The following is a 13,510-nucleotide window of genomic DNA, read 5'->3' on the forward strand; positions in this document are numbered from 1 at the left end:
AGTTGAATACTCTCGTTTATAATATGAAAATCACTTAGTAGAAAATATATAATGTGATACTGCAAAGTTACCCTTCTTATTTGTATTTATTATATAGCCATATGGAGACAAACCTTTGCAAATGTGCTGATTTGATCCATTCATGTACTGACCACCAAGCTAGAGATTTTAAACATCCTTAATCCACACTTTCTATCAAATAGTCTATCTGCTTGATGGATCAATCCGACCGCATATGTACTGCAATAAACAAGCATTCATCGGCGCGGCTTTTCATCAAGGCTATGCCATTTGGGGAGGAGCCGTTCAATGATCCCCATATATTTTTAAAAATCCCTATGGTTGGACCTGCCGAACAGGTTGAGCACTTTTATGTTAAGCAAAGAGGCTGCACAGTTTGACCAGCGATGCTAATGCATGCTATTGCATTAAATACAGTAAAAGATTAAAATCACTATTAATAAGTCATATACATATTCTGTTTTATGTATTCCTGCCCATATATTGTCCCAACATATTGGGACATTACCGTGACGCAGTAATTAATTAAACTAAATAATTCAGGGGCTTAAATATCACTAAAATAAAATAACTTAATAAAATCTCTTTATGTCACTTGGGTGATTTTTTAGTTGGACAAACCAAAATATATGACAAAATTAATTACTGCGTCACGTTAATGTCCCAATATGTTTTTTAATTCTGTGCAGGAATATGTGACTTATTAATAAAGTGATTTTGATCTTAAAAGCATTGTATTTAATGCATTAGCATGCATTAAGCGTCATGTTAATGTCCTAAAGGTTGTGTTAAGGTTTTTTTTTATTCTGCACAGGAATTAATAAAACTGTATATGAAGTATGGCTCATTAATAAGGTATATAGATTAATCTTGATCTTTAAATAGCACTGTATTTATGCGTTAAGGGTCATGTTAATTTCCCGATTATTGTTTTTTTATTATTCCGGGCAGAAATGAATAAAACGGTTTAAGACCCAAGATGTATGAATTTGATTCCTATATAGCACTGTATCAATGCGTTAGCTCAGGTTATGTCCCAATATATTTTATGAAATTCTGTGAAGGAGTTAATAAACTGTATATATACAGGAGCCATAAGGTGTATGAATTTGATACTTAATAGCAATGTATTAATGCATTGAGCTGCAATAAGCGTCACTATTCCGATGATTTTAATGAAATTCTTGGCAGGAATTTATAAAACTGCATTAAGTATGCGTCATTTATAATGGCTAGAGTGAATTTGATCTTGTTAGCGTTGTGTTAATGTCCAGATGGTTTAAATTAAATTCTTGGCACTAATTCATAAAACGTGGCCACGATTTAACTTAATCGAGGGAACTAGTTAATAAAACGTGGGCACAATTTAGCTTAAACGAGGGAATGAATTACTAAAACGTGCGCACGATTTAGCTTAAACGAGGGAACGAATTACTAAATCGTGCGCACGATTTAGCTTAAACAAGGGAACGAATTACTAAAACGTGCGCACGATTTAATAATTCGTGGTAACGAATTGCTAATTCGTGGCCACGATTTAAAAAAAAAGTTTTACCATGTCATCAGAAGGGCTCGGTACTACTCAGATAAACACAGATTATACACAACAAGTGCACTAAACCTTGAATACCTTTGAAAAAATGATTATTTATATAGTTTTTGGGGCCTTTATTTGCAAATACTGAAAATATGCATATCATGTTTACAATTTGTTATTGAACTTGGCAAAACGCATGACCAAAATTGTTTTTTATGACAACCAAGAGCATATACAATCATAAATCTTTGTGTACTTTCTTGTGAGTCTTCAAACTGTGACCTACTTCTGCACGAGACAGCTGCAATGCCATATTTTTTAACACGATCACCTCTTCAGACCACAACAGTCACGTTTCATGCAACTAACTACACTAGCTGCTCTGTGCACGTGAATAAGCAGCGCCCATCCCCCATATGCGCTGATGTTTTATTCCAGCTCTTTCTGCAACATAATACCAGCCCGTCCACTGCGCATGCGCGAACGGTCCTTTCATACATCAGGTAAATAACCAAACTGCGCCACAACAATGCTGAGCTCCGACAAATCACATAGTCTGCGCTTATAATAACAAAATGAATACTTTCAATTTGATCGCGACTCTCAAATACCTGCTTCACCTCTCCGCGCGCCATCTCCGACTTGAAAATTCCTGAACGTTTGCACTCGCTCTCTCGTCGCTGCGTCGGGCGGAAGGGGTGACGTCACAGTGCGCAGCGTCAGCCCCAACCCCAAAGAAATAAAGCCAAAACAAAACTTAAGGCGTGAAATGATAAACACAAAATACAGTTGGAATGTGAATGAAAATCGGAAGGGACTTTTATATTAAGCCAGCATATAAATGTTATCATCTGTTTGTATTATGGTAAATAAATCTGACCAGGAAAAGAGAAAGTGAAACACACACGAAAATTAACAAATTTAACTTCTTTTAATAACACATAACATATTTATTTTTTGCATACAAATCCTACATTAAACTAAATTTAATTGCGATGCTTTATCAAAGTTCAGCTCAGTAAAACTCATATATTGTGTTACGAGCCAGATTAACACATTAGAAACCACAATAATTTAAGAACAGAATAAATGAGTTAAATAGAAATGAAATAAAATAGACAATATAGCAAAGAAACATATTAAACAAATAAATTTTACTGATAAAAGATAAAATGTAATATATTATAGAAGATAACAGGGAAAATATAAATAAATAAGAAAATTATTTAAAAGCGAAATATCAGTGCATGGAAACTCTAGCAGCAGAACGAGAGCTGTATCATGGTCATGCGCAGAAGCCTTCTGAGCGCGGCGGATCACATGACTGCTCGTCAGCCAATGGCTGTCGCGGCTTTGCGTGTTTTTTGCTCGAGCTTTTCTTAGACACGAACTGACGGCGATGTTTTCAAAACCAGTACCGAGAGACGTCACACAGCCGTAGGGTTAATGTTCCGTTTTTACCCGCCGACACGCACATTTCTTTACGTAAACATTATCGATATTCGGTCCTCTGTTTGTGGGTGAATGACGACGGGAAAGTCGAAGAGCTTTGCAACGGTAAGCGGAAAGTTTTCGTTGTTTTGTCTGTGTGCTTGCGATTACAGAAAACGCATTTACTTCATGACCAGCTACGAATACCTTAACCTGCCAGTCAGAAATTTAAACATAAGTGACTAGCGTGAGATTTAAAACCTTGAGGAATTTATATTCAGCATGTTGAAGCAGCACATACACGGTTGTGCTCACTAGCGTTTAGAGCGCCGTGCACGAGTCAGTGACAGGCGCGTTTGGTGCGCGCGGGCGTGAAGCCCTGGAGGGGCCCGCATGTCTCATAAACCCACTGCGGGCTCATTGTCTGTGCGTGAGAGGGGTGGCGCAGTCCGCAGCATGATACTGTCTCTTATAGATTTCACGTGTTTGAAGTTTAGGTTCAGGTTAGATTTGTATCCGCAACGCGTTGCGTTGCATTGCATTGGCAGCTTTGCATTATTTGTCATTTGAATTATTACCCCAAACGCACACACATTCCTTATTATAGATTAATGTGCAAATAAATATTATATTTCCACGTGCATTTAAATCCACGGGGCATGTGAATGTATTTCTGCTTTTGTTGCATTCAACGCAGTTGCAGCTGTGCATTGTAATATTGTATCCATGCATGCAGCTTGGGGTGTGTGTTACCACAAAGCTTTATTTGGTGACTGTCCTTCGCGCACAAACCTTTTGTCTAAAGGACGCGTCGAGGCGTCTTCAGCTGTGCAACACCAGCTTGAAACCTTCAGTCGCATTTTATTTGTTTTCTTTTGATGACATAACGCGTTACTACATTGTTTACTATGAGCACAATCTAATTGACACGAATCATGCTTTTACTGCACATCTCATACACTGGCCAAAACAGTTATTTCTGTATTAAATGGGCAGGAGATGTGATGGATATCATTGCTAATCTTCCATTTCAAAAGGAAAAAATATAAAAAAGATTTTTGCAAGCAGCTGGATCATGAATTATTGTGAATAATAATAATAGAAATTCTCAGAATCTGTAGAGACGAGCTATTCAGCTGTAGTTGACATCTGATTCACATAATCTTGGTTCCTTTGTTTTGAAAAAAACGAAAGGCACATTTAAGTAGTTAGGGTTAGTTTCCGAATTTTATTAGGATTATTGAATAAATCATTTTATTTGCATTGTTTATATAATATAACAATCATAATTTATAGAAATACACACAATGGTATTCATCTTCGTGTGATTAAGATGCATAGAATTGGTTACTTTTGTAGTCATTGTATGTAAATTAAACCACTATTATAAGAATACAAATTATAAAATGTGAGGCCAATAGGAATTTGAAATTCCTACATCTGACACATGGAATTTGTAATATGATCATTTAAATATTTGTAGATGTATCTTTGATGTTTATGTTTAGAGAGGGGAAATTTGATATTCATTTTAGCCTTTTAGTATAGAGTTTAGGTCAGGTGTCTACACCCACTCTTACACCCGTTCTTGCTCACGCACTTGCAAAATGACATATTAGGGATTATCCAGAAATCCAATTTTTCTACAGCTGCTGGGCCACCGTCCAACGAGCGCTTGTGGTTCTTGCTGTTTTTCCATTGACCCTCTTTAAAGTCACAGTGTTCATGCAGTTGATATGATGATGAATAAAAACAGGCCGTTACTGTTAATGTTATAGTATTGTCGGTTTGCCCCCCAATGCGATGTTTATAGTTATATGGCATGTTTATGTTAGATGCGCTGCCGGTCCTGATGCAGTGGTGCTGATGCAGTGGCAACTTGCAGGGACTGTCAAGGCAACACGCACATATTTTAGCAAAATAACAAGATGCAGTTGAAAGCGATTCAAATTGAGCCAAAATACAATAATACTGACAATAAAATATTGCTTAATGGTTGAAACCGTACGTGCAAAAAGCAACAGTCGTATTTTTTATTGAGATTTGTTAATCAAGACTTAATTAAGCATTGATTCACTTGTTTTGTTTACATTTTAAATGGACACAGAAACAGCCACACCTTTTAAATTAATAAAATAGATTTTGGTTGAAATATAGGCATTTAAATGACATTATTTTCTCAGTTGTTTACCATGTGTTGGGCTTTTATCAGAGCTTAATGCATCTTATTTGTCCAATGCGTCTTTATCCATAGCAGAAGCTCTCACAGTCGTCAAACATCACATTAATTTCAATATTTTCGAATATGCATTTATTGTGCAGTATATTTTGTGTTTTCTTTAAGCCAATATTTTGAAAATGCTATTTCATAATATTTTTATGAGTTATTTTTAATATATAATAATTTAGGACTGCAAGAAAAATTTAAATGGTTGAAAATATTGCAAATGGTCATATTGCAATATGTAATAACCAAACGACTGTAATACTTTAAAAAAGTTATGTATAGTCAAAGTTTTAGGTTGATGTAGACAGTAGGGAGACTGGTGTGATAGACACAGTGATGCTTTTTTTCCCAAAAAAGTGAAAATGTGTATTATTTTCAATATAACTTTAATGGATATTACAATGGTAAAGCAAAGGCAAAACACCCATCGAATGCTGTAATATTGAAACCGTAAGTTACCGTATAGCATTACGCAAGTTCTCAATATTGTGCAACCCTACTGTTATCGTAACATTTTATCTTTTAGCTAGACAAATATGTTTATATGGAATTTGTACATGTAAAATAATTTCTTACACCGCAGGACTTTTTGTATTCAAAATGAGCTAGTGAAGTCAAAAAGTTCTTATTTAAATGTAAACCTAAAATCTTAACACATTATGCATCAGCTAGTCATTAACAGAGCATCTATCTGCAAGAAATCTGGCTGCAACGAGAGCTGCACCGCCGCTGCACACTTCACTGCTGTGTTTACAGTCACGTCCTAGTTTTGCTTTCATTTGCGCAGATGACACGGGCACACTGCGACGTTTCTGTCGGCTTCATTCACTGCACGCTGGACGGTTAGTGGAGACGTGTTTTCACAGCGCTCGTGCGGGCATGATTTGTTTGTTTGAGAGGGAGGGAGAGAGAGGAAATCGCACGAGAGAGACAGAAACAGGCGTGCATTAGAGCTGCCTGACTCACTGTCCTACCCATTAAACATTGGCCTTTGTGCTCTGTCTGAAGCTCTCCCATGAGAGTTCCCTCTCCCCACTTCACGTTCAAACTGGATGCCATTTTTATTTCGCCGAGCTTCTTTAGTACTGCACAGACCCTTTGCTTTGAAGCGTGAGGATTATTTCACCAAAAATAGGATTTGTGTCTCTTCTTGATGTTGAGAGGGGTTTGGCACATCTTTATTGTAATGTTATTTTCGCTTGGATCTGTTTTGGTTGAAGGAAAACTGTGTTTGATTAAAGCTCCAAGGTCCTTGTTTAAGATCCAATTTCTTTACAAGTGCTGCCTTTTCCTTTTTGTGTTTGAAGAGCTCACTGTATCACACTGACCTCTGGATCCATTACGTAAAATAAACACAGACGATTTTGAATTTTGCACAGCACGAGTATAATCCAACAGCCTTCGCGTTGGCTGCCCTATCAGCAGACTCATGCTAAATATATGCACATGCAGAATTAAAAAAAAATCATAATTTTTACACTTCTGAATGTTAGAATTATATGCTAATTTCATAATATTTCAAAACTATAAAATTTCAAAACTATAATGAATGATAGATATTAGGGATGCCTAATGATTATTCACGACTATTCGTTTGCAGAATAAAAGTTTTTGTTTACATAATTATTATACACAGTACATCAACAAATATTATGTATATATAAATACAAACACATTTTAAGGAAAATATATATTGATATAATAAAATATACAAATATAAATATACAAATGTTTATACACATGAAAATATTTCTTAAATATATACATGCATGGGTGTGCATTTATATAATATATAAATGCACACACATGCATGTATATATTTAAGAAATATTTGCATGTGTATAAACATTTGTATATTTATACACATTACACATGCATTTAATATGTAAACAAACACTTTTATTCTGCAAGGCAGCTTTAATAGATATAATTATATAAAGTATGTAATTTCAGTCCATGGGCCCCTTAATGGACAGCGAGGAGGAGCAGAGGCCGCCAGTACATCTTGTATCAAATTAAGTATTTTAACCAGGTCTATAAAGACATGTACTATATAAACGGTTTCAGTAACAACATAATCACACGGCATTCATGGAACAAACGTAACTTTAGGTAAACTTGCTAAACAGTTGGTGCATCCCTAGTTACTGTGTAAAATTAATGTATACAATGTTAACTACAGATCTGCTGCCAAACCTCCAAACCTATCGTCGTCTTCCATCGTCTTTAGGAATTGTAAAATATCTTATATCTTAAACCGTTCAGTTTAGCGCTTAGCCAGACAATTAAACGGAGACCGGAAGTTAAGTTACACCCTGACGCGTGACCGCGACACGTAACCGTGTCTGTCCGATGAAAGCGTCTATAGTACCATATGAATGGATTTACATACTGTGTTATAATGGTTAATTTTACTGAATAGATTTTAACATGGGAACTTTTATGCTCTTCATTTTAATCTAGTTTTAATGTTTAGTATTAGCTCTTTAATGCATTTTTGTTGGATGCCTTATTTCCTTGTTTCCAAAAATTGGGGTGTAATGGTGCGCACAATTTATGGTGCGGTAAGCACTTCAGGTTTTTTTCATAATTCAGGTTTCGGTTCAGTTAGGGGGAAGAAATGTAAAACATAAAATTACTTGCCTATTATTATTATTATTATTATTACTAGGGATGGACACGAGTAATCAATTGCTGAAGTATTCTAAGGTGGCATCAACCAAACATGTCAAGTATAAACACGTCCTTAAATTGCATTCACAGTATACATTTAATCAATAAGCGTGTTCCCTGGGTATTAAACCCACAACCTTTTCTACTGCTAACACAAAGTTCTACCAATTGAGCTATGGGAATATATCATCACTTTGTTTTTTTAGGTTAGAATACTATGTTAAGAGGCTACATGAGATAATAGGCTTAATACTAAAAATAAATAAGTGTTATATTGCAAGCCAAAAAGTGTTTCAATCTAAGAATGAAGATTAAATTAAAATCTAAAATCTTAATTGCTTATTAACATATGGGTCAACTGCCAATTAAAATTGCACAAAAGTTACTTGCAACGAGCTTCTAGTCTAAAAATGCTTTATTGATAAGTCAATTGTGTATGTCACAAATGTCGAACATTTCCCCTGTCGTGTGTTTCTCTTGAACGGCACGCACTTATAATTTAAGTTTCCTCTTTTTATGAGTCCCTTGTAAAAAACATCTTGTGTGGGGAAGCCCCAGTGAAAGAACGTCACATTTTATCCTTCACCCTTTAAATGTCAGGCTTTGACAGCCTACAGTGGGACGACAGCGTAACTTGTGGCTTTATGGGCGTGCAGGAGCCAGCTGATGTGGTGACTATAGTCTTCCTCTACTGGGGTTTTCACTACAATGGAAAAATCTTAATATACGCTCTTACAAATAAAGGCCCCTCTGTGTTTCTGTCATCACAAAAGGTTTAACAAAGGATTAACTCTCTCAGCTTATCACAAACAATTTTTGGTGGCATGATTGTCTGAACATAGGTTGATTTTTTTTCTCTGTTTTGGTAATAGTAAAAGATACAGCTGGAACATTGACAATACCGTAGCTTATGTGTTGAAATGTTGAGTAGTAGGGATGCTTAACAATTAATAGCGATTAATCTATAGCAGAATAAGAGTTTTTGTTTACATCATATATGTGTGTAAAACTGTGTATAATAAATATGTATTTATAAATATGCACACATGCATGTATACTTTTAAGAAAAATATATATTTATATATTATTTATATTTATATTTCTTAAATATATACATGCATGTGTGTGCATTTATTTATACAAAGTTATTATACACAGTTCACACACATATATGATGTAAACAAAAACTTTTATTCTGCTATAGATTAATCGCGATTAATCGTTAAGCATCCCTATCAAACTGATGTTTTAATCGCTATCCAATTTGACTCAGATTTACCATCATCACAGTTTTTAAGTGTGTAATTTAATGATTTATTTTAAGGACAAAATTTGCAATTTTTGTCGCTAAGGGTCGCAAAATGGTAACAAAGGCGTAGCATGATGATGCTGGGAGAATTGTCGTCATTACCTTCCATGTGAATAGAAATCAGCCAAACGGGACTCACAAATCATGTTTATGGATGATGTAATGAAATAAAGGTTAATAACCGTTATGTTATAACATAGGCCAGAAGAGTGCTACTTTAAACTGTTTCCACAAAACATATGGGATGTGCCATTTGGCCATGTGAAAAAACCTGGGATAATGCAAAACAACACACCACACTGGCTATGTTTACATGCACAAAATGATGTCCATCTGACTGAATTTAATTCGATTGAAGGTTACAACAGTACAGTTTACATGCACCCTAAACATTGCAATCTGATTAAAATATTAGTTTACATGTACATTCTATATAATCTGAACTGAACGTCTGTGCAAGCGCACAGCCAGGGTTGCCAGTTTCGCTTATCAAAACCATCCCAATGAACATATAAAACTAGCCAAAAGCATCCCAATGACTCTCACAGTCCAAATACCAATAACTAATGAATGAAATCCTTTCATCTTTAACCCGCAGGAAAAAACAACCAGTGGACAGTTTAAACAGTAGCCTGAACATAAGTCTGAACTCGAAAAATGTAGAGGACTTGGCAACGCCACCCAACGCATAGCATCTGTCATATTATGGTTCATGCTTTATTTCTGGATAAACGTACAAAGCTGAGTTGGAGAAAGTTGTTAAGAAGTTTTCAGATCTAGGCAATGAAAACACAATTTTCAAAAGGCACAACGTTATTTTATTGCTTTATGTAGCCAAATGTTATTGAAGTACACGTGAACGCTGTAGAATGTAAAGCGCCTGACCCCGTTACCTTAATAATGTGTCTTGCTATTGCCTTGCTATTGCATCTTTCTGTGACGAGAATTATGTGAGACGTAAATATGAGGTAAATATTCTCATGATGATCGGATCACAGTTCTGACTACACCACTTCCTTTAATATGATCCGAATTTGCATCCGAATTGCAAGTTATTATACAAGATAATGACTATAAAACACACATTTTTGTCAAAAACACAACTATTTTAGAGTCTTTTAAATCTGTATGTTTTTTATTAAATTAAATTGTTTTCTTTAAAACTTGACCTAACCGCTTCAGGAGCTTGGCTGTTTTTGAAAAGAAGCGGTACAGCTATATCTGTCTTCTAAAAATGAAGCAAGGCTCAACGCAAAAAATTATTTTATACTGGCCCTGTCAGTGTAACATATTTTAAAATAATAATTTTAATAAAATAATAATAATAAAATAATAATAATAAAAGTCAAGTATAATTGTATACATTTACAACAGACATTTTCCAGAGAAAAAAGATTCCCAAATTTTCTGCTTTACCTGTAAACTGACAACAAACTCTGTAAAATATTGCATTGTTTCTTTCGTCGTGTTTTACCCAAGTTAATGTCTGCTTCCAAGATGTTAAATAATATACATTAATGAAAATATATTTTAGTGACTGAGGGTGAGGCACTGGCCCGATCGGGATTAACATGAGATTGATGAAACTGTGTGCCTTATGTTATCGTTAGTATGTAGTTAAACAAGATATGGGGGGTCTTAACATTTTAACATTTATAGGTTTTATTAGTGAAAAATAGACAGTGTATATGTAAAGAATATGTAAATATAAATATGAGAGCCCTTTACAATTAGTCAGACCACTGTCACGGCAGGACCATTTATTGGGCCGACTCTCTGTTTAACACATTTATGTTAGAAGTACACTATTAAATACAAACATATACAAATGAGATCTTGTTAGATATTGACAGCAGTCACTTTGTGGCTGCAGTTAGATATTTGTTGAAAACATTTAGAATAATGCAATTGAATTAAGTTGAATTTAATTGAATATATCAATGCAAATCGTACATATTGTGCCTTTAAAACAAGGCTCTTTAAATGATTTGCAATTTCAGTCTGGGTTCTAGACAATACACAAATAATATTCAATGTTTATCAGTTCATGTGCATAGAAAATTTTGTTTGTAGAAATCTCAGGACGCTCTGCAAAGCTTGAAGCAACTGTAATCAAGGGGGCGGAGCTTAGATTGAATCTAAACTATTAAGTATCAATCTCAGTTCTTAAACTGATGCTCTGTTTTTCCCTATCATGCCGCTGTGGGCTGTTAGATTGCATTATGATTGGTATTAGAAATGCTTCAGTCAGGTTTTGTGGTACTGGTTGCTACACACATCCAGACAGGAGGTATGGTTACATTCTCCTAATCCCCAAGACAGACTTCATGTATGGAAAAATATTTGTTTCTGTTTTGTTTTGTCTTGTTTTTTTACATATCGATGAAACCTAAATGTTATTGTTCTTTTTAGGAACCAATACCGTTGCATGCATGCAGTCTGTGTTTTGCATGAGAGGGGGAAATTTGCCAGCTTTTTTCAGCTGAGCGCTTTGTTTGCTGTGATAATTCTGCTTTGTTTATCAGTCGTTAAACGATGCTCCGGTCGGTGGTTGTGATATTTGTCCTGCTCCTTTTCCACTGTGATTGGACGGCCGAGTGAGAAGTAGGGCTGTCACTTTTCGTTCGAAAATCGATTGCACAATCGATCGGACCAACCAAAAAAAGTTTCGAAAACGAAAATAGGCAATCGATTTTAACCAAATATGTACACTATTAATTTTAAAAGAATTAAACAGTTAAAAATATAGATGTAACAAAACTCACAAACAAGCAGAAAAAGAAAATAAAGAATTCCGAAAGTGCAGTAGGTGTGCGAAAGCTAGACAGAAAATACCCAGCAATTTTACGCACCTATAGTTTCACGCTTTCATTCGCTGCATCTAGTGTTTTGCAAAGAAAATGGAGGACAACGTCAATAAACCTGTGCAACACAAGAGAGCGTCGAAATTGTGACCTTACAGGAGATGATGAGTTATGACAAGGAGCCACCCTTGCGAGCTGACAGCGACCCGCTTTTGTGATGGAAGATTGGCAGTACAAAATACGCAGCTGGCAACGAAGTACCCGAGTTTCCCTGGGACATCAGTGCGGTCGGAGTGCGTCTTCTCAACAGATGGACATATAGTGAATGAAAAGCGCTCTGCTCTTGACCCCTAAAATGTTGATCGAGTTGTTTTCCTGACCAATAATTTGTAATGGCCCTAGTCTTTTTGCGCATTTCATTATGCCTGCCTAGTGCCGCCTAAGTGTCGGTTACGTTTAATAAAAAAATACACAGCATGTTCTCAACTTCAAGTAAGTCTATTTAAAGTTTCATTTTTGAGCAGTTGTTTGAAATGGATCGAATCATTATTTAAAATAATTTTTGAATTGCCTAAATCATAAAAGCAGCCGGTTGAAGCCTGCAGTAATGTTTTTCATTTATGGCAGCAGTCCACTCTGCATATTTTTTTAGAGAATGTTGAACTACTGTTGCTGTTTTTTATTCTGCACGAAACTTAATGACAATGAATAAGAAATATTGCTGACTTGTGCGTTTCAGGCGCTCTCTTTACATTTGTCTGTTATTTGGCATGAAAATGGAAACGTCTTTTTTAGACATGGAAAATCGATTTTACAATCGATTCAATGAACACTTATATATAAAAAATCGAAAATGATTTTTTTCACAAAAGTGACAGCCCTAGTGAGAAGTGACTTTGACGAACGGAGCGTTTCACCCAAAGTTGAGCTGGCGCTCAACTCAGACAAAACATGCCAGCTGCTGGCGTTTTTGAAAAGTGCCGCACTTCTAGGGGTGTGCCGGTTTCAGAATTGGTGATGACGGTTATGACGGGAGTCAAATGTGACGGTTCGTCACATAACCGTCAGTGGGGGGCGTTTTGCTCGTTTAAATGCTCGTGGATTGACGGGAAAGTGTCATTTTACCATAAAATCATGAATGTGATGCCAAGTGTGTTTTAAACAGTAATAACTTTGAACAATTTAACAGAAAGCAATGAAATATTAAAAAAAAACACACGGTTGCCAGAAGACTGCGCTGTCACTCTCTGCCCAGCATAAATTAATCCTCTATCTATCATCTATTTTAATAATCTTCGGAGAAACATATTTGTGCATTGGGCTTTTTATATCTGTAATTGTGTCTATATCTGTCATTACACGGACCAGAACAGCATGAAAACAATGTGGATTAAAAGCGTATTGAAGAGGTTTTGCTCATAAATGCGCAGGTAAAAGAAAGTAATGTGAACTTGAGATTGTTATTAAACGCAGCCGGTGTAAAAGCACAATGGCCACGCGCAGCAAAC

At 35.7% G+C, this 13,510-nt stretch overlaps 1 protein-coding gene across 2 annotated transcripts in view; it reads left to right on the forward strand.

Moving 5' to 3' along the window:
- The first annotated feature begins 2,923 nt into the window (after window positions 1–2,923).
- ankrd12 (ankyrin repeat domain 12) overlaps window positions 2,924–13,510 on the forward strand; it is a 58,603-nt gene continuing 48,016 nt past the window's right edge. For both annotated transcript variants that reach the window (XM_065262376.2, XM_065262377.2), the window contains exon 1: window positions 2,924–3,115. The gene's annotated coding sequence lies outside the window, so the exon portion shown is untranslated. The remainder of the gene's footprint in view (window positions 3,116–13,510) is intronic.

Source organism: Paramisgurnus dabryanus, chromosome 6 (genome assembly GCF_030506205.2).
Source record: "Paramisgurnus dabryanus chromosome 6, PD_genome_1.1, whole genome shotgun sequence".
In the NCBI taxonomy this organism is placed as follows: domain Eukaryota; kingdom Metazoa; phylum Chordata; class Actinopteri; order Cypriniformes; family Cobitidae; genus Paramisgurnus; species Paramisgurnus dabryanus.